This window comes from Orcinus orca, unplaced genomic scaffold (assembly GCF_937001465.1).
Source record: "Orcinus orca unplaced genomic scaffold, mOrcOrc1.1 scaffold_34, whole genome shotgun sequence".
In the NCBI taxonomy this organism is placed as follows: domain Eukaryota; kingdom Metazoa; phylum Chordata; class Mammalia; order Artiodactyla; family Delphinidae; genus Orcinus; species Orcinus orca.
The window spans coordinates 2528504-2556438 of record NW_026044061.1 but is presented as its reverse complement, the minus strand read 5'-3'; the positions used below and the strand labels follow the sequence as shown (position 1 = coordinate 2556438).

Below are 27935 nucleotides of genomic sequence, written 5' to 3'. Positions count from 1 at the left end.
GTCTGGAATGTTGCACCCGAGTACCAGGGGACGAAAACTGAGACATATTTGAACACGTCTCCCGATCACACAGTTGATCATACTCTGGGTTCCACATGCATGTTTTAGCTGAAGGAAGAATCCCTTAATCCTGGAGAGTTGAGACCCGTGGAATGGGTACCATGCAATATGACTTCAAAGGGTCTTCATTTGCTCACCGAACCTCTCCAATCCTATCACTGCTGCGTTTATGCCCCTGTACACATGCTTGATTCTCTTTCGGAGACATAGCAATCCATAGGTTTTAAGATACTTACTAGTCAGGTACATTCTTAGGCATTTAATATGGGGTGTTGAGTCCATTTCGTTGAGCAAGGAGTAGCTCTTGTCTATTCCATATTTGGCTTAAGGAACTTTATCTGTGCTCATTTCAATCTCTGGTTTTATGCAGCACCCCAACTCACCTTTCCCCTTAAGCAAGCATAAGTTGGTTTTCTACATTTGAGACCCTCTTCTGTTTTGTAATCCAGTTCCTGTGTAGCCAAGTTTACATTCCGTGTATTAGTGATATCTTACGATGTTTCTTTTTCTGTGTGACTTATTTCAGTTAGAATCATCATACCTGAATCCACTCATTATGCTGTTACGGGCCTGATGACATAGATTTCATGCTGAGTGATATTGCATTGTACGTAAGTACCACAACGTCTTTATCCATTTTTCGCTTTCTGCGATATTGAACTTGTACCGTAAACGAGGTTCTTGTAAACAGAGCCGTCCCAAACTTTGGGGTGGCTGTGTCTTTTTGATTTTAATTTCCCTAAGCTATAGGACCATAAGTGGAAGTTCCCTAGGCTCTGTTGCTTTGTTTTTTAGATGTTTCAGGAAACACCATACACTTCTCCCAAGTGGCTGTTGGCAATTTACATCCCGCCCATCAGCATAACAAGGCTCCCAGTTCTCCATGGCCTGTCCTGCCTTTCTGGATTTTACACTTTTTTCAGATGGCACTTGTGACCGGGTGGAAGTGAGACTTCATTGTAGTGCAGATTTCCTTTGCAAGCTTGCTTGGTTGGCCAAAAAGTGCGTATGCGTTTTTTCCTGAATATATTCAGGAAAAAACGCATACGCCCTTTTTGGCCAAGTGCATCATTGTGGACGTTTTGCCTCTTTTCCTATGCTTTAAATGCAATTCCAGTCTACCTCCTGAAATCGGTTTCCTTCAATTCTGCCCCGCTTTCAAGTCCTCTTGGCAGCCTTACTTCAGTATATTTTTTGACGATAGCTGTCATTTATAACTCTGCAGGTTTGTGAATTACAGTGCCCCTGAGCTCCTTTCTTCAACTCGCTTTCTTGTGAGCTGGCCGTAACACCGCAGGATTGCTTCAGGCCCTAATCTGGTTCCGGCACGGCACGATGAGCCTTTGGTTAATTCCTCTTCCTGGTGGGAAATGAGAGTTAAATTTGTCCGTCCAGACACCTCCAGCTAGTCTCTCATTGGTTCTCCCTATTCCTGTTCATCTTCCGCAGAAATTGCAAACTGGGCCAAACAGGAGGTTAAAGGCACTGACTCTCCAAGTCGGGAGAGTGTTAGTAAAGCATCTGGAATGTTGCACCCGAGTACCAGGGGACGAGAACTGAGACATATTTGAACACGTCTCACGATCACACGGTTGATCATACTCTGGGTTCCACATGCATGTTTTAGCTGAAGGAAGAATCCCTTAAACCTGGAGAGTTGAGACCCGTGGAATGGGTACCATGCAATATGACTTCAAAGGGTCTTCATTTGCTCACCGAACCTCTCCACTCCTATCACTGCTGCGTTTACGCCCCTGTACACACGCTTGATTCTCTTTCGGAGACATAGCCATCCATAGGTTTTAAGATACTTACTAGTCAGGTACATTCTTAGGCGTTTAATAGGGGGTGTTGAGTCCATTTCATTGAGCAAGGAGTAGCTCTTGTCTATTCCATATTTGGCTTAAGGAACTTTATCTGTGCTCATTTCAATCTCTGGTTTTATGCAGCACCCCAACTCACCTTTCCCCTTAAGCCAGCATAAGTTGGTTTTCTACATTTGAGACCCTCTTCTGTTTTGTAATCCAGTTCCTGTGTAGCCAAGTTTACATTCCGTGTATTAGTGATATCTTATGATGTTTCTTTTTCTGCGTGACTTATTTCAGTTAGAATCATCATACCTGAATCCACTCATTATGCTGCTACGGGCCTGATGACATAGATTTCATTGCTGAGTGATATTGCATTGTACGTAAGTACCACAACTTGTTTATCCATTTTTCACTTTCTGCGATATTGAACTTGTACCGTAAATGAGGTTCTTGTAAACAGAGCCGTCCCAAACTTTGGGGTGGCTGTGTCTTTTTGATTTTAATTTTCCTAAGCTATAGGACCATAAGTGGAAGTGCCCTAGGCTCTGTTGCTTTGTTTTTTAGATGTTTCAGGAAACACCAGACACTTCTCCCGAGTGGCTGTTGGCAAATTACAGCCCGCCCAGCAGCATAACAAGTCTCCCAGTTCTCCATGGCCTGTCCTGCCTTTCTGGATTTTACACTTTTTTCAGATGACCCTTTTGACCGGGGGGAAGTGAGACTTCATTGTAGTGCAGATTTCCTTTGCAAGCTTGCTTGGTTGGCCAAAAAGCGCGTAGGCGTTTTTTCCTGAATATATTCAGGAAAAAACGCATACGCCCTTTTTGGCCAAGTGCATCATTGTGGACGTTCTGCCTCTTTTCCTATGCTTTAAATGCAATTCCAGTATACCTCCTGAAATCGGTTTCCTTAAATTCTGCCCCGCTTTCAAGTCCTCTTGGCAGCCTTACTTCAGTATATTTTTGGACAATAGCTGTCATTTATAACTCTGCAGGTTTGTGAATTACAGTGCCCCTGAGCTCCTTTCTTCAACTCGCTTTCTTGTGAGCTGGCTGCAACACCGCAGGATTGCTTCAGGCCCTAATCTGGTTCCGGCACGGCACGCTGAGCCTTTGGTTAATTCCTCTTCCTGGTGGGAAATGAGAGTTAAATTTGCCCATGCAGACACCTCCAGCTAGGCTCTCATTGGTTCTCCCTATTCCTGTTCATCTTCCGCAGAAATTGCAAACTGGGCCAAACAGGAGGTTAAAGGCACTGACTCTCCAAGTCGGGAGAGTGTTAGTAAAGCGTCTGGAATGTTGCACCCGAGTACCAGGGGATGAGAACTGAGACATATTTGAACACGTCTCACGATCACACGGTTGATCATACTCTGTGTTCCACATGCATGTTTTAGCTGAAGGAAGAATCCCTTAATCCTGGAGAGTTGAGACCCGTGGAATGGGTACCATGCAATATGACTTCAAAGGGTCTTCATTTGCTTACCGAACCTCTCCAATCCTATCACTGCTTCGTTTATGTCCCTGTACACACGCTTGATTCTCTTTCAGAGACATAGCATTCCATAGGTTTTAAGATACTTACTAGTCAGGTACATTCTTAGGCGTTTAATAGGGGGTGTTGAGTCCATTTCGTTGAGCAAGGAGTAGCTCTTGTCTATTCCATATTTGGCTTAAGGAACTTTATCTGTGCTCATTTCAATCTCTGGTTTTATGCAGCACCCCAACTCACCTTTCCCCTTAAGCCAGCATAAGTTGGTTTTCTACATTTGACACCCTCTTCTGTTTTGTAATCCAGTTCCTGTGTAGCCAAGTTTACATTCCGTGTATTAGTGATATCTTATGATGTTTCTTTTTCTGTGTGACTTATTTCAGTTAGAATCATCATACCTGAATCCACTCATTATGCTGCTACGGGCCTGATGACATAGATTTCATTGCTGAGTGATATTGCATTGTACGTAAGTACCACAACTTCTTTATCCATTTTTCACTTTCTGCGATATTGAACTTGTACCGTAAACGAGGTTCTTGTAAACAGAGCCGTCCCAAACTTTGGGGTGGCTGTGTCTTTTTGATTTTAATTTCCATAAGCTATAGGACCATAAGTGGAAGTGCCCTAGGCTCTGTTGCTTTGTTTTTTCGATGTTTCAGGAAACACCATACACTTCTCCCAAGTGGCTGTTGGCAATTTACATCCCGCCCATCAGCATAACAAGGCTCCCAGTTCTCCATGGCCTGTCCTGCCTTTCTGGATTTTACACTTTTCTCAGATGGCCCTTTTGACCGGGGGAAGGGAGACTTCATTGTAGTGCAGATTTCCTTTGCAAGCTTGCTTGGTTGGCCAAAAAGCGCGTATGCGTTTTTTCCTGAATATATTCAGGAAAAAACGCATACGCGCTTTTTGGCCAAGTGCATCATTGTCGACGTTCTGCCTCTTTTCCTATGCTTTAAATGCAATTCCAGTCTACCTCCTGAAATCGGTTTCCTGCAATTCTGCCCCGCTTTCAATTCCTCTGGGCAGCCTTACTTCAGTATATTTTTGGACGATAGCTGTCATTTATAACTCTGCAGGTTTGTGAATTACAGTGTCCCTGAGCTCCTTTCTTCAACTCGTTTTCTTGTGAGCTGGCCGCATCACCGCAGGATTGCTTCAGGCCCTAATCTCGTCCCGGCACGGCACGCTGAGCCTTTGGTTAATTCCTCTTCCTGGTGGGAAATGAGAGTTAAATTTGCCCGTCCAGACACCTCCAGCTAGTCTCTCTTTGGTTCTCCCTATTCCTGTTCATCTTCCGCAGAAATTGCAAACTGGGCCAAACAGGAGGTTAAAGGCACTGACTCTCCAAGTCGGGAGAGTGTTAGTAAAGCATCTGGAATGTTGCACCCGAGTACCAGGGGACGAAAACTGAGACATATTTGAACACGTCTCCCGATCACACAGGTGGTCATACTCTGGGTTCCACATGCATGTTTTAGCTGAAGGAAGAATCCCTTAAACCTGGAGAGTTGAGACCCGTGGAATGGGTACCATGCAATATGACTTCAAAGGGTTTCATTTGCTCTTCGAACCTTTCCAATCCTATCACTGCTGCGTTCATGCCCCTGTACACACGCTTGATTCTCTTTCGGAGACATAGCAGTCCATAGGTTTTAAGATACTTACTAGTCAGGTACATTCTTAGGCGTTTAATATGGGGTGTTGAGTCCATTTCGTTGAGCAAGGAGTAGCTCTTGTCTATTCCATATTTGGCTTAAGGAAGTTTATCTGTGCTCATTTCAATCTCTGGTTTTATGCAGCACCCCAACTCACCTTTCCCCTTAAGCAAGCATATGTTGGTTTTCTAAATTTGAGACCCTGTTCTGTTTTGTAATCCACTTCCTGTGTAGCCAAGTTTACATTCCGTGTATTAGTGATATCTTATGATGTTTCATTTTCTGTGTGACTTATTTCAGTTAGAATCATCATACCTGAATCCACTCATTATGCTGCTATGGGACTGATGACAGAGATTTCATTGCTGAGTGATATTGCATTGTACGTAAGTACCACAATTTCTTTATCCATTTTTCGCTTTCTGCGATATTGAACTTGTACCGTAAACAAGTTTCTTGTAAACAGAGCCGTCCCAAACTTTGGGGTGGCTGTGTCTTTTTGATTTTAATTTCCCTAAGCTATAGGACCATAAGTGGAAGTGCCCTAGGCTCTGTTGCTTTGTTTTTTAGATGTTTCCGGAAACACTATACACTTCTCCCGAGTAGCTGTGGCAATTTACATCCTGCCCATCAGCATAACAAGGCTCCCAGTTCTCCATGGCCTGTCCTGCCTTTCTGGATTTTACACTTTTTTCAGATGGCCCTTTTTACCGGGGAGAGGTGAGACTTCATTGTAGTGCAGATTTCCTTTGCAAGCTTGCTTGGTTGCCCAAAAAGGGCGTATGCGTTTTTTCCTGAATATATTCAGGAAAAAACGCATACGCACTTTTTGGCCAAGTGCATCATTGTGGACGTTCTGCCTCTTTTCCTATGCTTTAAATGCAATTCCAGTCTACCTCCTGAAATCGGTTTCCTTCAATTCTGCCCCGCTTTCAAGTCCTCTTGGCAGCCTTACTTCAGTATATTTTTGGACGATAGCTGTCATTTATAACTCTGCAGGTTTGTGAATTACAGTGCCCCTGAGCTCCTTTCTTCAACTCGCTTTCTTGTGAGCTGGCCGCAACACCGCAGGATTGCTTCAGGCCCTAATCTGGTTCCGACACCGCACACTGAGCCTTTGGTTAATTCTTCTTCCTGGTGGGAAATGAGAGTTAAATTTGCCCGTCCACACACCTCCAGCTAGTCTCTCATTGGTTCTCCTTATTCCTGTTCATCTTCCGCAGAAATTGCAAACTGGGCCAAACAGGAGGTTAAAGGCACTGACTCTCCAAGTTAGGAGAGTGTTAGTAAAGCATCTGGAATGTTGCACCCGAGTACAAGGGGACGAAAACTGAGACATATTTGAACACATCTCCCGATCACACGGTTGATCATACTCTGGGTTCCACATGAATGTTTTAGCTGAAGGAAGAATCCCTTAAACCTGGAGAGTTGAGACCCATGGAATGGGTACCATGCAATATGACTTCAAAGGGTCTTCATTTGCTCACCGAACCTCTCCAATCCTATCACTGCTACGTTTATGCCCCTGTACACATGCTTGATTCTCTTTCGGAAACATAGCAATCCATAGGTTTTAAGATACTTACTAGTCAGGTACATTCTTAGGCGTTTAATATGGGGTGTTGAGTCCATTTCGTTGAGCAAGGAGTAGCTCTTGTCTATTCCATATTTGGCTTAAGGAACTTTATCTGTGCTCATTTCAATCTCTGGTTTTATGCAGCACCCCCACTCACCTTTCCCCTTAAGCAAGCATGTTGGTTTTCTAAATTTGAGACCCTGTTCTGTTTTGTAATCCAGTTCCTGTGTAGCCAAGTTTACATTCCGTGTATTAGTGATGTCTTATGATATTTGTATTTCTGTGTGACTTATTTCAGTTAGAATCATCATACCTGAATCCACTCATCATGCTGCTATGGGCCTGATGACATAGATTTCATTGCTGAGTGATATTGTATTGTACGTAAGTACCACAACTTCTTTATCCATTTTTCACTTTCTGCGATATTGAACTTGTACCGTAAAAGAGGTTCTTGTAAACAGAGCCGTCCCAAACTTTGCGGTGGCTGTGTCTTTTTGATTTTAATTTCCCTAAGCTATAGGACCATAAGTGGAAGTGCCCTAGGCTCTGTTGCTTTGTTTTTTAGATGTTTCAGGAAACACCATACACTTCTCCCAGTGGCTGTTGAAAATTTACATCCCGCCCATCAGCATAACAAGGCTCCCAGTTCTCCATGGCCTGTCCTGCCTTTCTGGATTTTACACTTTTTTCAGATGGCCCTTTTGACCGGGGGGAAGTGAGACTTCATTGTAGTGCAGATTTCCTTTGCAAGCTTGCTTGGTTGGCCAAAAAGGCCGTATGCGTTTTTTCCTGAATATATTCAGGAAAAAACGCATACGGCCTTTTTGGCCAAGTGCATCATGGTCGACGTTCTGCCTCTTTTCCTATGCTTTCAATGCAATTCCAGTCTACCTCCTGAAATCGGTTTCCTGCAATTCTGCCCCGCTTTCAAGTCCTCTTGGCAGCCTTACTTCAGTATATTTTTGGACGATAGCTGTCATTTATAACTCTGCACGTTTCTGAATTACAGTGCCCCTGAGCTCCTTTCTTCAACTCGCTTTCTTGTGAGCTGGCCGCAACACCGCAGGATTGCTTCAGGCCCTAATCTGGTTCCGGCACGGCACGCTGAGCCTTTGGTTAATTCCCCTTCCTGGTGGGAAATGAGAGTTAAATTTGCCCGTCCAGACACCTCCAACTAGTCTCTCATTGGTTCTCCCTATTCCTGTTCATCTTTCGCAGAAATTGCAAACTGGGCCAAACAGGAGGTTAAAGGCACTGACTCTCCAAGTCGGGAGAGTGTTAGTAAAGCGTCTGGAATATTGCACCCGAGTACCAGGGGAAGAAAACTGAGATATATTTGAACACGTCTCCCGATCACATGGTTGATCATACTCTGGGTTCCACATGCATGTTTTAGCTGAAGGAAGAATCCCTTAAACCTGGAGAGTTGAGACCCGTGGAATCGGTACCATGCAATATGACTTCAAAGGGTCTTCATTTGCTCACCGAAACTCTCCAATCGTATCACTGCTGCGTTTATGCCCCTGTACACACGCCTTATTCTCTTTCAGAGACATAGCAATCCATAGGTTTTAAGATAATTACTAGTCAGGTACATTCTTAGGCGTTTAATATGGGGTGTTGAGTCCATTTCGTTGAGCAAGGAGTAGCTCTTGTCTATTCCATATTTGGCTTAAGGAACTTTATCTGTGCTCATTTCAATCTCTGGTTTTATGCAGCACCCCAACTCACCTTTCCCCTTAAGCCAGCATAAGTTGGTTTTCTACATTTGAGACCCTGTTCTGTTTTGCAATCCAGTTCCTGTGTAGCCAAGTTTACATTCCATGTATTAGTGATAACTTATGATGTTTCGTTTTCTGTGTGACTTATTTCAGTTAGAATTATCATACCTGAATCCACTCATTATGCTGCTACGGGCCTGATGACATAGATTTCTTTGCTGAGTGATATTGCATTGTACGTAAGTACCACAACTTCTTTATCCATTTTCCAATTTCTGCGATATTGAACGTGTACCGTAAACGAGGTTCTTGTAAATAGAGCCGTCCCAAACTTTGGGGTGGCTGAGTCTCATTGATTTTAATTTCCCTAAGCTATAGGACCATATGTTGAAGTGCCCTAGGCTCTGTTGCTTTGTTTTTTAGATGTTTCAGGAATCACCATACACTTCTCCCGAGTGGCTCTTGGCAATTTACATCCCGCGCATCAGCATAACAAGGCTGCCAGTTCTCCATGGCCTGTCCTGCCTTTCTGGATTTTACACTTTTTTCAGATGACCCTTTTGACAAGGGGAAAGTGAGACTTCAATTTAGTGCAGATTTCCTTTGCAAGCATGCTTGGTTGGCCAAAAAGGGCGTATGTGTTTTTTCCTGAATATATTCAGGAAAAAACGCATATGCCCTTTTTGGCCAAGTGCATCATTGTCGATGTTCTGCCTCTTTTCCTATGCTTTAAATTCAATTCCAGTCTACCTCCTGAAATCAGTTTCCTGCAGTTCTGCCCCGCTTTCAGTTCCTCTTGGCAGCCTTACGTCAGTATATTTTTGGACGATAGATGTCATTTATAACTCTGCAGGTTTGTGAATTACAGTGCCCCGAACTCCTTTCTTCAACTCGCTTTCTTGTGAGCTGGCCGCAACAGTGCAGGATTACTTCAGGCCCTAATCTGCTTCCGGCATGGCACGCTGAGCCTTTGGTTAATTCCTCTTCCTGGTGGGAAATGAGAGTTAAATTTGCCCGTCCAGACACCTCCAGCTAGTCTCTCATTGGTCCTCCCTATTCCTGTTCATCTTCCGCAGAAATTGCAAACTGGGCCAAACAGGTGGTTAAAGGCACTGACTATCCAAGTCAAGAGAGTGTTAGTAAAGCGTCTGGAATGTTGCTCCCGAGTACCAGGGGTCGAAAATTGAGACATATTTGAACACCTCTCCCGATCACACGGTTGATCATACTCTGGGTTCCACATGCATGTTTGAGCTGAAGGAAGAATCCCTTAAACCTGGAGAGTTGAGACCCGTGGAATGGGTACCATGCAATATGACTTCAAAGGGTCTTCATTTTCTCACCAAACCTCTCCAATCCTATCACTGCTGCGTTTATGCCCCTGTACACATGCTTGATTCGCTTTCGGAGACATAACAATCCATAGGTTTTAAGATATTTACTAGTCGGATACATTCTTATGCGTTTAGGATGGGGTGTTGAGCCCATTTCGTTGAGCAAGGAGTAGCTCTTGTCTATTACATGTTTGGCTTAAGGAACTTTATCTGTGCTCATTTCAATCTCTGGTTTTATGCAGCACCCCAACTCACCTTTCCCCTTAAGCCAGCATAAGTTGGTTTTCTAAATTTGTGACCCTGTTCTGTTTTGGAATTCAGTTCCTGTGTAGCCAAGTTTACATTCCGTGTATTAGTGATATCTTACAATGTTTCTTTTTCTTTGTGAATTATTTCAGTTAGAATCATCATACCTGAATCCACTCATTATGCTGCTACGGGCCTGATGACATAGATTTTATTGCTGAGTGATATTGCATTGTACGTAAATACCACAACTTCTTTATCCATTTTTCACTTTTTGCAATATTGAACTTGTACCGTAAACGAGGTTCTTGTAAACAGAGCCGTCCCAAACTTTGGGGCGGCTGTGTGTTTTTGATTTTATTTTCCCTAAGCTATAGGACCATAAGTGGAAGTGCCCTAGGCTCTGTTGCTTTGTTTTTTAGATGTTTCAGGAAACACCATACACTTCTCCCGAGTGGCTGTTGGCAATTTACATCCCGCGCATCAGCATAACAAGGCTGCCAGTTCCCCATGGCCTGTCCTGACTTTCTGGATTTTACACTTTTTTCAGATGGCCCTTTTGACAAGGGGAAAGTGACACTTCATTTTAGTGCAGATTTCCTTTGCAAGCATGCTTGGTTGGCCAAAAAGGGCGTATGTGTTTTTTCCTGAATATATTCAGGAAAAAACGCATATGCCCTTTTTGGCCAAGTGCATCATTGTCGACGTTCTGCCTCTTTTCCTATGCTTTAAATTCAATTCCAGTCTACCTCCTGAAATCGGTTTCCTGCAATTCTGCCCCGCTTTCAAGTCCTCTTGGCAGCCTTACGTCAGTATATTTTTGGACGATAGCTGTCATTTATAACTCTGCAGGTTTGTGAATTACAGTGCCCCGAACTCCTTTCTTCAACTCGCTTTCTTGTGAGCTGGCCACAACACCACAGGATTGCTTCAGGCCCTAATCTGGTTCCGGTACGGCACACTGAGCCTTTGGTTAATTCCTCTTCCTGGTTGGAAATGAGAGTTAAATTTGCCCGTCCAGACACCTCCAGCTAGTCTCTCACTGGTTCTCCCTATTCCTGTTCATCTTCCGCAGAAATTGCAAACTGGGCCAAACACGAGGTTAAAGGCACTGACTCTCCAAGTCGGGAGAGTGTTAGTAAAGCTTCTGGAATGCTGCACCCGAGTACCAGGGGACGAGAACTGAGACATATTGGAACACGTCTCCCGATCACACGGTTGTTCATACTCAGGGTTCCACAAGCATGTTATAGCTGAAGGAAGAATCCCTTAAACCTTGAGAGTTGAGACCTGTGGAATGGGTACCATGCAATATGACTTCAAAGGGTCTTCATTTGCTCACTGAACCTCTCAAATCCTATCACTGTTGTGTTTATGCCCCTGTACACACGTTTGATTCTCTTTCGGAGATATAGCAATCCATAGCTTTTAAGATACTTACTAGTCAGGTACATTCTTAGGGGTTTAGTATGCGGTGTTGAGCCCATTTCGTTGAGCACGGAGTAGCTCTTGTCTATTGCATATTTGGCTTAAGGAACTTTATCTGTGCTCATTTCAATCTCTGGTTTTATGCAGCACCCCAACTCACCTTTCCCCTTAAGCAAGCATAAGTTGGTTTTCTAAATTTGAGACCCTGTTCTGTTTTGTAATTCAGTTCCTGTGTAGCCAAGTTTACATTCCATGTATTAGTGATAACTTATGATGTTTCTTTTTCTGTGTGACTTATTTCAGTTAGAATTATCATACCTGAATCCACTCATTATGCTGCTACGGGCCTGATGACATAGATTTCTTTGATGAGTGATATTGCATTGTACGTAAGTACCACAACTTCTTTATCCATTTTCCACTTTCTGCGATATTGAACGTGTACCGTAAACGAGGTTCTTGTAAATAGAGCCGTCCCAAACTTTGGGGTGGCTGTGTCTCTTTGATTTTAATTTCCCTAAGCTATAGGACCATATGTGGAACTGCCCTAGGCTCTGTTGCTTTGTTTTTTAGATGTTTCAGGAAACACCATACACTTCTCCCAAGTGGCTGTTGGCAATTTACATCCCGCGCATCAGCATAACAAGGCTGCCAGTTCTCCATGGCCTGTCCTGCCTTTCTGGATTTTACACTTTTTTCAGATGACCCTTTTGACAAGGGGAAAGTGACACTTCAATTTAGTGCAGATTTCCTTTGCAAGCGTGCTTGGTTGGCCAAAAAGGGCGTATGTGTTTTTTCCTGAATATATTCAGGAAAAAACGCATATGCCCTTTTTGGCCAAGTGCATCATTGTCGACGTTCTGCCTGTTTTCCTATGCTTTAAATTCAATTCCAGTCTACCTCCTGAAATCGGTTTCCTGCAGTTCTGCCCCGCTTTCAAGTCCTCTTGGCAGCCTTACGGCAGTATATTTTTGGACGATAGATGTCATTTATAACTCTGCAGGTTTGTGAATTACAGTGCCCCGAACTCCTTTCTTCAACTCGCTTTCTTGTGAGCTGGCCGCAACACCGCAGGATTGCTTCAGGCCCTAATCAGGTTCTGGCACGGCATGCTGAGCCTTTGGTTAATTCTTCTTCCTGGTGGGAAATGAGAGTTAAATTTGCCCGTCCAGACACCTCCAGCTAGTCTCTCACTGGTTCTCCCTATTCCTGTTCATCTTCCGCAGAAATTGCAAACTGGGCCAAACAGGAGGATAAAGGCACTGACTCTCCAAGTCGGGAGAGTGTTAGTAAAGCTTCTGGAATGCTGCACCCGAGTACCAGGGGACGAGAACTGAGACATATTGGAACACGTCTCCCGATCACACGGTTGTTCATACTCAGGGTTCCACAAGCATGTTATAGCTGAAGGAAGAATCCCTTAAACCTTGAGAGTTGAGACCTGTGGAATGGGTACCATGCAATATGACTTCAAAGTGTCTTCATTTGCTCACTAAACCTCTCCAATCCTATCACTGCTGTGTTTATGCCCCTGTACACACGTTTGATTCTCTTTCAGAGATATAGCAATCCATAGGTTTTAAGATACTTACTAGTCAGGTACATTCTTAGGCTTTTAGTATGCGGTGTTGAGCCCATTTCGTTGAGCAAGGAGTAGCTCTTGTCTATTGCATATTTGGCTTAAGGAACTTTATCTGTGCTCATTTCAATCTCTGGTTTTATGCAGCACCCCAACTCACCTTTCCCCTTAAGCAATCATAAGTTGGTTTTCTAAATTTGAGACACTGTTCTGTTTTGTAATTTAGTTCCTGTGTAGCCAAGTTTACATTCCGTGTATTAGTGATATCTTATGATGTTTCTTTTTCTGTGTGACTTATTTCAGTTAGAATCATCATACCTGAATCCACTCATTATGCTGCTACGGGCCTGAAGACACAGATTTCATTGCTGAGTGATATTGCATTGTACGTAAGTACCGCAACATCTTTATCCATTCTTCACTTTCTGTGACATTGAACTTGTACCATAAACGAGGTTCTTGTAAATAGAGCCGTCCCAAACTTTGGGGCGGCTGTGTCTTTTTGATTTTATTTTCCCTAAGCTATAGGACCATAAGTGGAAGTGCCCTAGGCTCTGTTGCTTTGTTTTTTAGATGTTTCAGGAAACACCATACACTTCTCCCAGTGGCTGTTGGCAATTTACATCCCGCCCATCAGCATAACAAGGCTCCCAGTTCTACATGGCCTGTCCTGCCTTTCTGGATTTTACACTTTTTTCAGATGGCTCTTTTGATCCGGGGGAACTGAGACTTCATTGTAGTGCAGATTTCCTTTGCCAGCTTGCTTGGTTGGCCAAAAAGGGCGTATGCGTTTTTTCCTGAATATATTCAGGAAAAAAGGCATACACCCTTTTTGGCCAAGTGCATCATTGTCGACGTTCTGCCTCTTTTCCTATGCTTTAAATGCAATTCCAGTCACCTTCTGAAATGGGTTTAATGCAATTCTGCCCCACTTTCAAGTTCTCTTGGGAGCCATACTTCAGTATATTTTGGACGATAGCTGTCATTTATAACTCTGCAGGTTTGTGAATTACAGTGCCCCTGAGCTCCTTTCTTCAACTCGTTTTCTTGTGAGCTGGCCGCAACACCGCAGGATTGCTTCAGGCCCTAATCTGGTTCCGACACGGCACGCTGAGCCTTTGGTTAATTCCTCTTCCTGGTGGGAAATGAGAGTTAAATTTGCCCGTCCAGTCACCTCCAGCTAGTCTCTCATTGGTTCTCCCTATTCCTGTTCATCTTCCGCAGAAATTGCAAACTGGGCCAAACAGGAGGTTAAAGGCACTGACTCTCCAAGTCGGGAGAGTGTTAGTAAAGCGTCTGGAATGTTGCACCCGAGTACCAGGGGATGAAAACTGAGACATATTAGAACACGTCTCCCGTTCACACGGTTGATCATACTCTGGGTTCCACATGCATGTTTGAGCTGAAGGAAGAATCCCTTAAACCTAGAGAGTTGAGACCCGTGGAATGGGTACCATGCAATATGACTTCAAAGGGTCTTCATTTGCTCACCGAAACTCTCCAATCGTATCACTGCTGTGTTTATGCCCCTGTACACACACTTGATTGTCTTTCGGAGACATAGCAATCCATAGGTTTTAAGATACTTACTAGTCAGGTACATTCTTAGGCGTTTAATATAGGGGGTTGAGTCCATTTCGTTGAGCAAGGAGTAGCTCTTGTCTATTCCATATTTGGCTTAAGGAACTTTATCTGTGCTCATTTCAATCTCTGGTTTTATGCAGCACCCCAACTCACCTTTCCCCTTAAGCAATCATAAGTTAGTTTTCTAAATTTGAGACACTGTTCTGTTTTGTAATTTAGTTCCTGTGTAGCCAAGTTTACATTCCGTGTATTAGTGATATCTTATGATGTTTCTTTTTCTGTGTGACTTATTTCAGTTAGAATCATCATACCTGAATCCACTCATTATGCTGCTATGGGCCTGAAGACACATATTTCATTGCTGAGTGATATTGCATTGTACGTAAGTACCACATCTTTATCCATTCTTCACTTTCTGTGACATTGAACTTGTACCATAAACGAGGTTCTTGTAAATAGAGCCATCCTAAAATTTGGGGTGGCTGTGTCCTTTTGATTTTAATTTCCCTAAACTATAGGACCATAAGTGGAAGTGCCCCAGGCTCTGTTGCTTTGTTTTTTAGATGTTTCAGGAAACACCATACACTTCTCCTAGTGGCTGTTGGCAATTTACATCCCGCCGATCAGCATAACAAGGCTCCCAGTTCTCCATGGCCTGTCCTGCCTTTCTGGATTTTACACTTTTTTCAGATGGCCCTTTTGACCGGTTGGAATTGAGACTTCATTGTAGTGCAGATTTCCTTTGCAAGCTTGCTTGGTTGGCCAAAAAGTGCGTATGCGTTATTTCCTTAATATATTCAGGAAAAAACGCATACGCCCTTTTTGGCCAAGTGCATCATGGTCGACGTTCTGCCTCTTTTCCTATGCTTTAAATGCAATTCCAGTCTACCTCCTGAAATCGGTTTCCTGCAATTCTGCCCCGCTTTCAACTCCTCTGGGCAGCCTTACTTCAGTATATTTTTGGACGATAGCTGTCATTTATAACTCTGCAGGTTTGTGAATTACAGTGCCCCTGAGCTCCTTTCTTCAACTCGCTTTCTTGTGAGCTGGCCGCAACACCGCAGGATTGCTTCAGGCCCTAATCTGGTTCCGGCACGGCACGCTGAGCCTTTGGTTAATTCCTCTTCCTGGTGGGAAATGAGAATTAAATTTACCCATCCAGATACCTCCAGCTAGTCTCTCATTGGTCCTCCCTATTCCTGTTCATCTTCCGCAGAAACTGCAAACCGGGCCAAACAGGAGGTTAAAGGCACTGACTCTCCAAGTCAGGACAGTGTTAGTAAAGCGTCTGGAATGTTGCACCCGAGTACCAGGGGTCGAAAATTGAGACATATTTGAATACGTCTCCTGATCACACAGTTGATCATACTCTGGGTTCTACATGCATGTTTGAGCTGAAGGAAGAATCCCTTAAACCTGGAGAGTTGAGACCCTTGGAATGGGTACCATGCAATATGACTTCAAAGGGTCTTCATTTGCTCACCGAAACTCTCCAATCCTATCACTGCTGCGTTTATGCCCCTGTACACACGCTTGATTGTCTTTCGGAGACATAGCGATCCATAGGTTTTAAGATACTTACTAGTCAGTTACATTCTTAGGCGTTTAATATGGGGTGTTGTGTCCTCTTCGTTGAGCAAAGAGTAGCTCTTGTCTATTCCATATTTGGCTTAAGGAACTTTATCTGTGCTCATTTCAATCTCTGGTTTTATGCAGCACCCCAACTCACCTTTCCCCTTAAGCAAGCATAAGTTGGTTTTCTACATTTGAGACCCTCTTCTGTTTTGTAATCCAGTTCCTGTGTAGCCAAGTTTACATTCCGTGTATTAGTGATATCTTATGATGTTTCTTTTTCTGTGTGACTTATTTCAGTTAGAATCATCATACCTGAATCCACTCATTATGCTGCTAAGGGCCTGATGACACAGATTTCATTGCTGAGTGATATTGCATTGTACGTAAGTACCACAACTTCTTTATCCATTTTTCACTTTCTGCGATATTGAACTTGTACCGTAAAAGAGGTTCTTGTAAACAGAGCCGTCCCAAACTTTGGGGTGGCTGTGTCTTTTTGAATTTAATTTCCCTAAGCTATAGGACCATAAGTGGAAGTGCCCTAGGCTCTGTTGCTTTGTTTTTTAGATGTTTCAGGAAACACCATACACTTCTCCAAGTGGCTGTTGGCAATTTACATCCCGCCCATCAGCATAACAAGGCTCCCAGTTCTCCATGGTCTGTCCTGCCTTTCTGGATTTTTCACTTTTTTCAGATGGACCTTTTGACCGGGGGGAAGTGAGACTTCATTGTAGTGCAGATTTCTTTTGCAAGCTTGCTTGGTTGGCCAAAAAGGGCGTATGCGTTTTTTCCTGAATATATTCAGGAAAAAACGCATACGCCCTTTTTGGCCAAGTGCATCATTGTCGACGTTCTGCCTCTTTTCCTATGCTTTAAATGCAATTCCAGTCTACCTCCTGAAATCGGTTTCCTGCAATTCTGCCCCGCTTTCAAGTCCTCTTGGCAGCCTTACTTCAGTATATTTTTGGACGATAGCTGTCATTTATAACTCTGCAGGTTTGTGAATTACAGTGCCCCTGAGCTCCTTTCTTCAACTCGCTTTCTTGTGAGCTGGCCGCAACACCGCAGGATTGCTTCAGGCCCTAATCTGGTTCCGACACCGCACGCTGAGGCTTTGGTTAATTCCTCTTCCTGTTGGGAAATGAGAGTTAAATTTGCCCGTCCACACACCTCCAGCTAGTCTCTCATTGGTTCTCCTTATTCCTGTTCATCTTCCGCAGAAATTGCAAACTGGGCCAAACAGGAGGTTAAAGGCACTGACTCTCCAAGTTAGGAGAGTGTTAGTAAAGCGTCTGGAATGTTGCACCCGAGTACCAGGGGACGAGAACTGAGACATATTGGAACACTTCTCCCGATCACACGGTTGATCATACTCTGGGTTCCACATGCATGTTTTAGCTGGAGGAAGAATCCCTTAAACCTGGAGAGTTGAGACCCGTGGAATCGGTACCATGCAATATGACTTCAAAGGGTCTTCATTTGCTCACCGAAACTCTCCAATCGTATCACTGCTGCGTTTATGCCCCTGTACACACGCCTTATTCTCTTTCAGAGACATAGCAATCCATAGGTTTTAAGATAATTACTAGTCAGGTACATTCTTAGGCGTTTAATATGGGGTGTTGAGTCCATTTCGTTGAGCAAGGAGTAGCTCTTGTCTATTCCATATTTGGCTTAAGGAACTTTATCTGTGCTCATTTCAATCTCTGGTTTTATGCAGCACCCCAACTCACCTTTCTCCTTAAGCCAGCATAAGTTGGTTTTCTACATTTGAGACCCTGTTCTGTTTTGCAATCCAGTTCCTGTGTAGCCAAGTTTACATTCCATGTATTAGTGATAACTTATGATGTTTCGTTTTCTGTGTGAGTTATTTCAGTTAGAATTATCATACCTGAATCCACTCATTATGCTGCTACGGGCCTGATGACATAGATTTCTTTGCTGAGTGATATTGCATTGTACGTAAGTACCACAACTTCTTTATCCATTTTCCAATTTCTGCGATATTGAACGTGTACCGTAAACGAGGTTCTTGTAAATAGAGCCGTCCCAAACTTTGGGGTGGCTGAGTCTCATTGATTTTAATTTCCCTAAGCTATAGGACCATATGTGGAAGTGCCCTAGGCTCTGTTGCTTTGTTTTTTAGATGTTTCAGGAATCACCATACACTTCTCCCGAGTGGCTGTTGGCAATTTACATCCCGCGCATCAGCATAACAAGGCTGCCAGTTCTCCATGGCCTGTCCTGCCTTTCTGGATTTTACACTTTTTTCAGATGACCCTTTTGACAAGGGGAAAGTGAGACTTCAATTTAGTGCAGATTTCCTTTGCAAGCATGCTTGGTTGGCCAAAAAGGGCGTATGTGTTTTTTCCTGAATATATTCAGGAAAAAACGCATATGCCCTTTTTGGCCAAGTGCATCATTGTCGATGTTCTGCCTCTTTTCCTATGCTTTAAATTCAATTCCAGTCTACCTCCTGAAATCAGTTTCCTGCAGTTCTGCCCCGCTTTCAGTTCCTCTTGGCAGCCTTACGTCAGTATATTTTTGGACGATAGATGTCATTTATAACTCTGCAGGTTTGTGAATTACAGTGCCCCGAACTCCTTTCTTCAACTCGCTTTCTTGTGAGCTGGCCGCAACAGTGCAGGATTACTTCAGGCCCTAATCTGCTTCCGGCATGGCACGCTGAGCCTTTGGTTAATTCCTCTTCCTGGTGGGAAATGAGAGTTAAATTTGCCCGTCCAGTCACCTCCAGCTAGTCTCTCATTGGTCCTCCCTATTCCTGTTCATCTTCCGCAGAAATTGCAAACTGGGCCAAACAGGTGGTTAAAGGCACTGACTATCCAAGTCAAGAGAGTGTTAGTAAAGCGTCTGGAATGTTGCTCCCGAGTACCAGGGGTCGAAAATTGAGACATATTTGAACACCTCTCCCAATCACACGGTTGATCATACTCTGGGTTCCACATGCATGTTTGAGCTGAAGGAAGAATCCCTTAAACCTGGAGAGTTGAGACCCGTGGAATGGGTACCATGCAATATGACTTCAAAGGGTCTTCATTTTCTCACCAAACCTCTCCAATCCTATCACTGCTGCGTTTATGCCCCTGTACACATGCTTGATTCGCTTTCGGAGACATAACAATCCATAGGTTTTAAGATATTTACTAGTCGGATACATTCTTATGCGTTTAGGATGGGGTGTTGAGCCCATTTCGTTGAGCAAGGAGTAGCTCTTGTCTATTACATGTTTGGCTTAAGGAACTTTATCTGTGCTCATTTCAATCTCTGGTTTTATGCAGCACCCCAACTCACCTTTCCCCTTAAGCCAGCATAAGTTGGTTTTCTAAATTTGTGACCCTGTTCTCTTTTGGAATTCAGTTCCTGTGTAGCCAAGTTTACATTCCGTGTATTAGTGATATCTTACGATGTTTCTTTTTCTGTGTGACTTATTTCAGTTAGAATCATCATACCTGAATCCACTCATTATGCTGCTACGGGCCTGATGACATAGATTTTATTGCTGAGTGATATTGCATTGTACGTAAATACCACAACTTCTTTATCCATTTTTCACTTTTTGCAATATTGAACTTGTACCGTAAACGAGGTTCTTGTAAACAGAGCCGTCCCAAACTTTGGGGCGGCTGTGTGTTTTTGATTTTATTTTCCCTAAGCTATAGGACCATAAGTGGAAGTGCCCTAGGCTCTGTTGCTTTGTTTTTTAGATGTTTCAGGAAACACCATACACTTCTCCCGAGTGGCTGTTGGCAATTTACATCCCGCGCATCAGCATAACAAGGCTGCCAGTTCCCCATGGCCTGTCCTGACTTTCTGGATTTTACACTTTTTTCAGATGGCCCTTTTGACAAGGGGAAAGTGACACTTCATTTTAGTGCAGATTTCCTTTGCAAGCATGCTTGGTTGGCCAAAAAGGGCGTATGTGTTTTTTCCTGAATATATTCAGGAAAAAACGCATATGCCCTTTTTGGCCAAGTGCATCATTGTCGACGTTCTGCCTCTTTTCCTATGCTTTAAATTCAATTCCAGTCTACCTCCTGAAATCGGTTTCCTGCAATTCTGCCCCGCTTTCAAGTCCTCTTGGCAGCCTTACGTCAGTATATTTTTGGACGATAGCTGTCATTTATAACTCTGCAGGTTTGTGAATTACAGTGCCCCGAACTCCTTTCTTCAACTCGCTTTCTTGTGAGCTGGCCACAACACCACAGGATTGCTTCAGGCCCTAATCTGGTTCCGGTACGGCACGCTGAGCCTTTGGTTAATTCCTCTTCCTGGTTGGAAATGAGAGTTAAATTTGCCCGTCCAGACACCTCCAGCTAGTCTCTCACTGGTTCTCCCTATTCCTGTTCATCTTCCGCAGAAATTGCAAACTGGGCCAAACACGAGGTTAAAGGCACTGACTCTCCAAGTCGGGAGAGTGTTAGTAAAGCTTCTGGAATGCTGCACCCGAGTACCAGGGGACGAGAACTGAGACATATTGGAACACGTCTCCCGATCACACGGTTGTTCATACTCAGGGTTCCACAAGCATGTTATAGCTGAAGGAAGAATCCCTTAAACCTTGAGAGTTGAGACCTGTGGAATGGGTACCATGCAATATGACTTCAAAGGGTCTTCATTTGCTCACTGAACCTCTCAAATCCTATCACTGTTGTGTTTATGCCCCTGTACACACGTTTGATTCTCTTTCGGAGATATAGCAATCCATAGCTTTTAAGATACTTACTAGTCAGGTACATTCTTAGGGGTTTAGTATGCGGTGTTCAGCCCATTTCGTTGAGCACGGAGTAGCTCTTGTCTATTGCATATTTGGCTTAAGGAACTTTATCTGTGCTCATTTCAATCTCTGGTTTTATGCAGCACCCCAACTCACCTTTCCCCTTAAGCAAGCATAAGTTGGTTTTCTAAATTTGAGACCCTGTTCTGTTTTGTAATTCAGTTCCTGTGTAGCCAAGTTTACATTCCATGTATTAGTGATAACTTATGATGTTTCTTTTTCTGTGTGACTTATTTCAGTTAGAATTATCATACCTGAATCCACTCATTATGCTGCTACGGGCCTGATGACATAGATTTCTTTGTTGAGTGATATTGCATTGTACGTAAGTACCACAACTTCTTTATCCATTTTCCACTTTCTGCGATATTGAACGTGTACCGTAAACGAGGTTCTTGTAAATAGAGCCGTCCCAAACTTTGGGGTGGCTGTGTCTCTTTGATTTTAATTTCCCTAAGCTATAGGACCATATGTGGAACTGCCCTAGGCTCTGTTGCTTTGTTTTTTAGATGTTTCAGGAAACACCATACACTTCTCCCAAGTGGCTGTTGGCAATTTACATCCCGCGCATCAGCATAACAAGGCTGCCAGTTCTCCATGGCCTGTCCTGCCTTTCTGGATTTTACACTTTTTTCAGATGACCCTTTTGACAAGGGGAAAGTGACACTTCAATTTAGTGCAGATTTCCTTTGCAAGCGTGCTTGGTTGGCCAAAAAGGGCGTATGTGTTTTTTCCTGAATATATTCAGGAAAAAACGCATATGCCCTTTTTGGCCAAGTGCATCATTGTCGACGTTCTGCCTCTTTTCCTATGCTTTAAATTCAATTCCAGTCTACCTCCTGAAATCGGTTTCCTGCAGTTCTGCCCCGCTTTCAAGTCCTCTTGGCAGCCTTACGGCAGTATATTTTTGGACGATAGATGTCATTTATAACTCTGCAGGTTTGTGAATTACAGTGCCCCGAACTCCTTTCTTCAACTCGCTTTCTTGTGAGCTGGTCGCAACACCGCAGGATTGCTTCAGGCCCTAATCAGGTTCTGGCACGGCATGCTGAGCCTTTGGTTAATTCTTCTTCCTGGTGGGAAATGAGAGTTAAATTTGCCCGTCCAGACACCTCCAGCTAGTCTCTCACTGGTTCTCCCTATTCCTGTTCATCTTCCGCAGAAATTGCAAACTGGGCCAAACAGGAGGATAAAGGCACTGACTCTCCAAGTCGGGAGAGTGTTAGTAAAGCTTCTGGAATGCTGCACCCGAGTACCAGGGGACGAGAACTGAGACATATTGGAACACGTCTCCCGATCACACGGTTGTTCATACTCAGGGTTCCACAAGCATGTTATAGCTGAAGGAAGAATCCCTTAAACCTTGAGAGTTGAGACCTGTGGAATGGGTACCATGCAATATGACTTCAAAGTGTCTTCATTTGCTCACTAAACCTCTCCAATCCTATCACTGCTGTGTTTATGCCCCTGTACACACGTTTGATTCTCTTTCGGAGATATAGCAATCCATAGGTTTTAAGATACTTACTAGTCAGGTACATTCTTAGGCTTTTAGTATGCGGTGTTGAGCCCATTTCGTTGAGCAAGGAGTAGCTCTTGTCTATTGCATATTTGGCTTAAGGAACTTTATCTGTGCTCATTTCAATCTCTGGTTTTATGCAGCACCCCAACTCACCTTTCCCCTTAAGCAATCATAAGTTGGTTTTCTAAATTTGAGACACTGTTCTGTTTTGTAATTTAGTTCCTGTGTAGCCAAGTTTACATTCCATGTATTAGTGATATCTTATGATGTTTCTTTTTCTGTGTGACTTATTTCAGTTAGAATCATCATACCTGAATCCACTCATTATGCTGCTACGGACCTGAAGACACAGATTTCATTGCTGAGTGATATTGCATTGTACGTAAGTACCGCAACATCTTTATCCATTCTTCACTTTCTGTGACATTGAACTTGTACCATAAACGAGGTTCTTGTAAATAGAGCCGTCCCAAACTTTGGGGCGGCTGTGTCTTTTTGATTTTATTTTCCCTAAGCTATAGGACCATAAGTGGAAGTGCCCTAGGCTCTGTTGCTTTGTTTTTTAGATGTTTCAGGAAACACCATACACTTCTCCGAGTGGCTGTTGGCAATTTACATCCCGCCCATCAGCATAACAAGGCTCCCAGTTCTACATGGCCTGTCCTGCCTTTCTGGATTTTACACTTTTTTCAGATGGCTCTTTTGATCCGGGGGAACTGAGACTTCATTGTAGTGCAGATTTCCTTTGCCAGCTTGCTTGGTTGGCCAAAAAGGGCGTATGCGTTTTTTCCTGAATATATTCAGGAAAAAAGGCATACACCCTTTTTGGCCAAGTGCATCATTGTCGACGTTCTGCCTCTTTTCCTATGCTTTAAATGCAATTCCAGTCACCTTCTGAAATGGGTTTAATGCAATTCTGCCCCACTTTCAAGTTCTCTTGGGAGCCATACTTCAGTATATTTTGGATGATAGCTGTCATTTATAACTCTGCAGGTTTGTGAATTACAGTGCCCCTGAGCTCCTTTCTTCAACTCGTTTTCTTGTGAGCTGGCCGCAACACCGCAGGATTGCTTCAGGCCCTAATCTGGTTCCGACACGGCACGCTGAGCCTTTGGTTAATTCCTCTTCCTGGTGGGAAATGAGAGTTAAATTTGCCCGTCCAGTCACCTCCAGCTAGTCTCTCATTGGTTCTCCCTATTCCTGTTCATCTTCCGCAGAAATTGCAAACTGGGCCAAACAGGAGGTTAAAGGCACTGACTCTCCAAGTCGGGAGAGTGTTAGTAAAGCGTCTGGAATGTTGCACCCGAGTACCAGGGGATGAAAACTGAGACATATTAGAACACGTCTCCCGTTCACACGGTTGATCATACTCTGGGTTCCACATGCATGTTTGAGCTGAAGGAAGAATCCCTTAAACCTAGAGAGTTGAGACCCGTGGAATGGGTACCATGCAATATGACTTCAAAGGGTCTTCATTTGCTCACCGGAACTCTCCAATCGTATCACTGCTGTGTTTATGCCCCTGTACACACACTTGATTGTCTTTCGGAGACATAGCAATCCATAGGTTTTAAGATACTTACTAGTCAGGTACATTCTTAGGCGTTTAATATAGGGGGTTGGGTCCATTTCGTTGAGCAAGGAGTAGCTCTTGTCTATTCCATATTTGGCTTAAGGAACTTTATCTGTGCTCATTTCAATCTCTGGTTTTATGCAGCACCCCAACTCACCTTTCCCCTTAAGCAATCATAAGTTAGTTTTCTAAATTTGAGACACTGTTCTGTTTTGTAATTTAGTTCCTGTGTAGCCAAGTTTACATTCCGTGTATTAGTGATATCTTATGATGTTTCTTTTTCTGTGTGACTTATTTCAGTTAGAATCATCATACCTGAATCCACTCATTATGCTGCTATGGGCCTGAAGACACATATTTCATTGCTGAGTGATATTGCATTGTACGTAAGTACCACATCTTTATCCATTCTTCACTTTCTGTGACATTGAACTTGTACCATAAACGAGGTTCTTGTAAATAGAGCCATCCTAAAATTTGGGGTGGCTGTGTCCTTTTGATTTTAATTTCCCTAAACTATAGGACCATAAGTGGAAGTGCCCCAGGCTCTGTTGCTTTGTTTTTTAGATGTTTCAGGAAACACCATACACTTCTCCTAGTGGCTGTTGGCAATTTACATCCCGCCGATCAGCATAACAAGGCTCAGTTCTCCATGGCCTGTCCTGCCTTTCTGGATTTTACACTTTTTTCAGATGGCCCTTTTGACCGGTTGGAATTGAGACTTCATTGTAGTGCAGATTTCCTTTGCAAGCTTGCTTGGTTGGCCAAAAAGTGCATATGCGTTATTTCCTTAATATATTCAGGAAAAAACGCATACGCCCTTTTTGGCCAAGTGCATCATGGTCGACGTTCTGCCTCTTTTCCTATGCTTTAAATGCAATTCCAGTCTACCTCCTGAAATCGGTTTCCTGCAATTCTGCCCCGCTTTCAAGTCCTCTGGGCAGCCTTACTTCAGTATATTTTTGGACGATAGCTGTCATTTATAACTCTGCAGGTTTGTGAATTACAGTGCCCCTGAGCTCCTTTCTTCAACTCGCTTTCTTGTGAGCTGGCCGCAACACCGCAGGATTGCTTCAGGCCCTAATCTGGTTCCGGCACGGCACGCTGAGCCTTTGGTTAATTCCTCTTCCTGGTGGGAAATGAGAATTAAATTTACCCATCCAGATACCTCCAGCTAGTCTCTCATTGGTCCTCCCTATTCCTGTTCATCTTCCGCAGAAACTGCAAACCGGGCCAAACAGGAGGTTAAAGGCACTGACTCTCCAAGTCAGGACAGTGTTAGTAAAGCGTCTGGAATGTTGCACCCGAGTACCAGGGGTCGAAAATTGAGACATATTTGAATACGTCTCCTGATCACACAGTTGATCATACTCTGGGTTCTACATGCATGTTTGAGCTGAAGGAAGAATCCCTTAAACCTGGAGAGTTGAGACCCTTGGAATGGGTACCATGCAATATGACTTCAAAGGGTCTTCATTTGCTCACCGAAACTCTCCAATCCTATCACTGCTGCGTTTATGTCCCTGTACACATGCTTGATTGTCTTTCGGAGACATAGCGATCCATAGGTTTTAAGATACTTACTAGTCAGTTACATTCTTAGGCGTTTAATATGGGGTGTTGTGTCCTCTTCGTTGAGCAAAGAGTAGCTCTTGTCTATTCCATATTTGGCTTAAGGAACTTTATCTGTGCTCATTTCAATCTCTGGTTTTATGCAGCACCCAAACTCACCTTTCCCCTTAAGCAAGCATAAGTTGGTTTTCTAAATTTGAGACCCTGTTCTGTTTTGGAATTCAGTTCCTGTGTAGCCAAGTTTACATTCCGTGTATTAGTGATATCTTATGATGTTTCTTTTTCTGTGTGACTTATTTCAGTTAGAATCATCATACCTGAATCCACTCATTATGCTGCTACGGGCCTGATGACATAGATTTCTTTGCTGAGTGATATTGCATTGTACGTAAGTACCACAACTTCTTTATCCAGTTTTCACTTTCTGCAATATTGAACTTGTAACATAAACGAGGTTCTTGTAAACAGAGCCATCCCAAACTTTGGGGTGGCTGTGTCTTTTTGATTTTAATTTCCTTAAGCTATAGGACCATAAGTGGAAGTGCCCTAGGCTCTGTTGCTTGGTTTCTGAGATGTTTCAGGAAACACCATACACTTCTCCCGAGTGGCTGTTGGCAATTTACATCCCATCCATCAGCATAACAAGGCTCCCAGTTCTCCATGGCCTGTCCTGCCTTTCTGGATTTTACACTTTTTTCAGATGGCCCTTTTGACCGGGGGGAAGTGAGACTTCATTGTAGTGCAGATTTCCTTTGCAAGCTTGCTTGGTTGGCCAAAAAGTGCGTATGCGTTTTTTCCTGAATATATTCAGGAAAAAACGCATACGCCCTTTTTGGCCAAGTGCATCATTGTCGACGTTCTGCCTCTTCTCCTATGCTTTAAATGCAATTCCAGTCTACCTCCTGAAATCGGTTTCCTGCAATTCTGCCCCGCTTTCAAGTCCTCTTGGCAGCCTTACTTCAGTATATTTTTGGACGATAGCTGTCATTTATAACTCTGCAGGTTTGTGAATTACAGTGCCCCTGAGCTCCTTTCTTCAACTCGCTTTCTTGTGAGTGGTCGCAACACCGCACGATCGCTTCAGGCCCTAATCTTGTTCCGGCACGACACGCTGAGCCTTTGGTTAATTCCACTTCCTGGTGGGAAATGAGAGTTAAATTTGCCCGTCCAGTCACCTCCAGCTAGTCTCTCATTGGTTCTCCCTATTCCTGTTCATCTTCCGCAGAAATTGCAAACTGGGCCAAACAGGAGGTTAAAGGCACTGACTCTCCAAGTCGGGAGAGTGTTAGTAAAGCGTCTGGAATGTTGCACCCGAGTACCAGGGGTCGAAAACTGAGACATATTTGAACACGTCTCACGATCACACGGTTGATCATACTCTGGCATCCACATGCATGTTTTAGCTGAAGGAAGAATCCCTTAAACCTGGAGAGTTGAGACCCGTGGAATGGGTACCATGCAATAAGACTTCAAAGGGTCTTCATTTGCTCACCGAACCTCTCCAATCCTATCACTGCTGCGTTTATGCCCCTGTACACACGCTTGATTCTCTTTCAGAGACATAGCAATCCATAGGTTTTAAGATACTTACTGTCAGGTACATTCTTAGGCGTCTAATATGGGGTGTTGAGTCCATTTCGTTGAGCAAGGAGTAGCTCTTGTCTATTCCATATTTGGCTTAAGGAACTTTATCTGTGCTCATTAAAATCTCTGGTTTTATGCAGCACCCCAACTCAGCTTTCCCCTTAAGCAAGCATGTTGGTTTTCTAAATTTGAGACCCTCTTCTGTTTTGTAATCCAGTTCCTGTGTAGCCAAGTTTACATTCCGTGTATTAGTGATATCTTATGATGTTTCTTTTTGTGTGTGACTTATTTCAGTTAGAATCATCATACCTGAATCCACTCATTATGCTGCTACGGGCCTGATGACATAGATTTCATTGCTGAGTGATATTACATTGTATGTAAGTACTACAACTTCTTTATCCATTTTTCACTTTCTGCGATATTGAACTTGTACCATAAACGAGGTTCTTGTAAACAGAGCCGTCCCAAACTTTGGGGTGGCTGTGTCTTTTTGATTTTAATTTCCCTAAGCTATAGGACCATAAGTGGAAGTGCCCTAGGCTCTGTTGCTTTGTTTTTTAGATGTTTCAGGAAACACCATACACTTCTCCCCAGTGGCTGTTGGCAATTTACATCCCGCCCATCAGCATAACAAGGCTCCCAGTTCTCCATGGCCTGTCCTGCCTTTCTGGATTTTACACTTTTTTCAGATGGCCCTTTTGACCGGGGGAAGTGAGACTTCATTGTAGTGCAGATTTCCTTTGCAAGCTTGCTTGGTTGGCCAAAAAGCGCGTATGCGTTTTTTCCTGAATATATTCAGGAAAAAACGCATACG

At 43.5% G+C, this 27935-nt stretch overlaps 1 long non-coding RNA gene across 3 annotated transcripts in view; it reads left to right on the top strand.

Annotated features, from left to right (window-relative positions):
* LOC125963359 (uncharacterized) overlaps positions 1 to 27935 on the top strand; it is a 200571-nt gene that overhangs the window by 57898 nt on the left and 114738 nt on the right. For all 3 annotated transcript variants that reach the window (XR_007475222.1, XR_007475221.1, XR_007475223.1), the window contains exon 5: positions 16370 to 16451. This is a non-coding gene — a long non-coding RNA (uncharacterized LOC125963359). The remainder of the gene's footprint in view (positions 1 to 16369; positions 16452 to 27935) is intronic.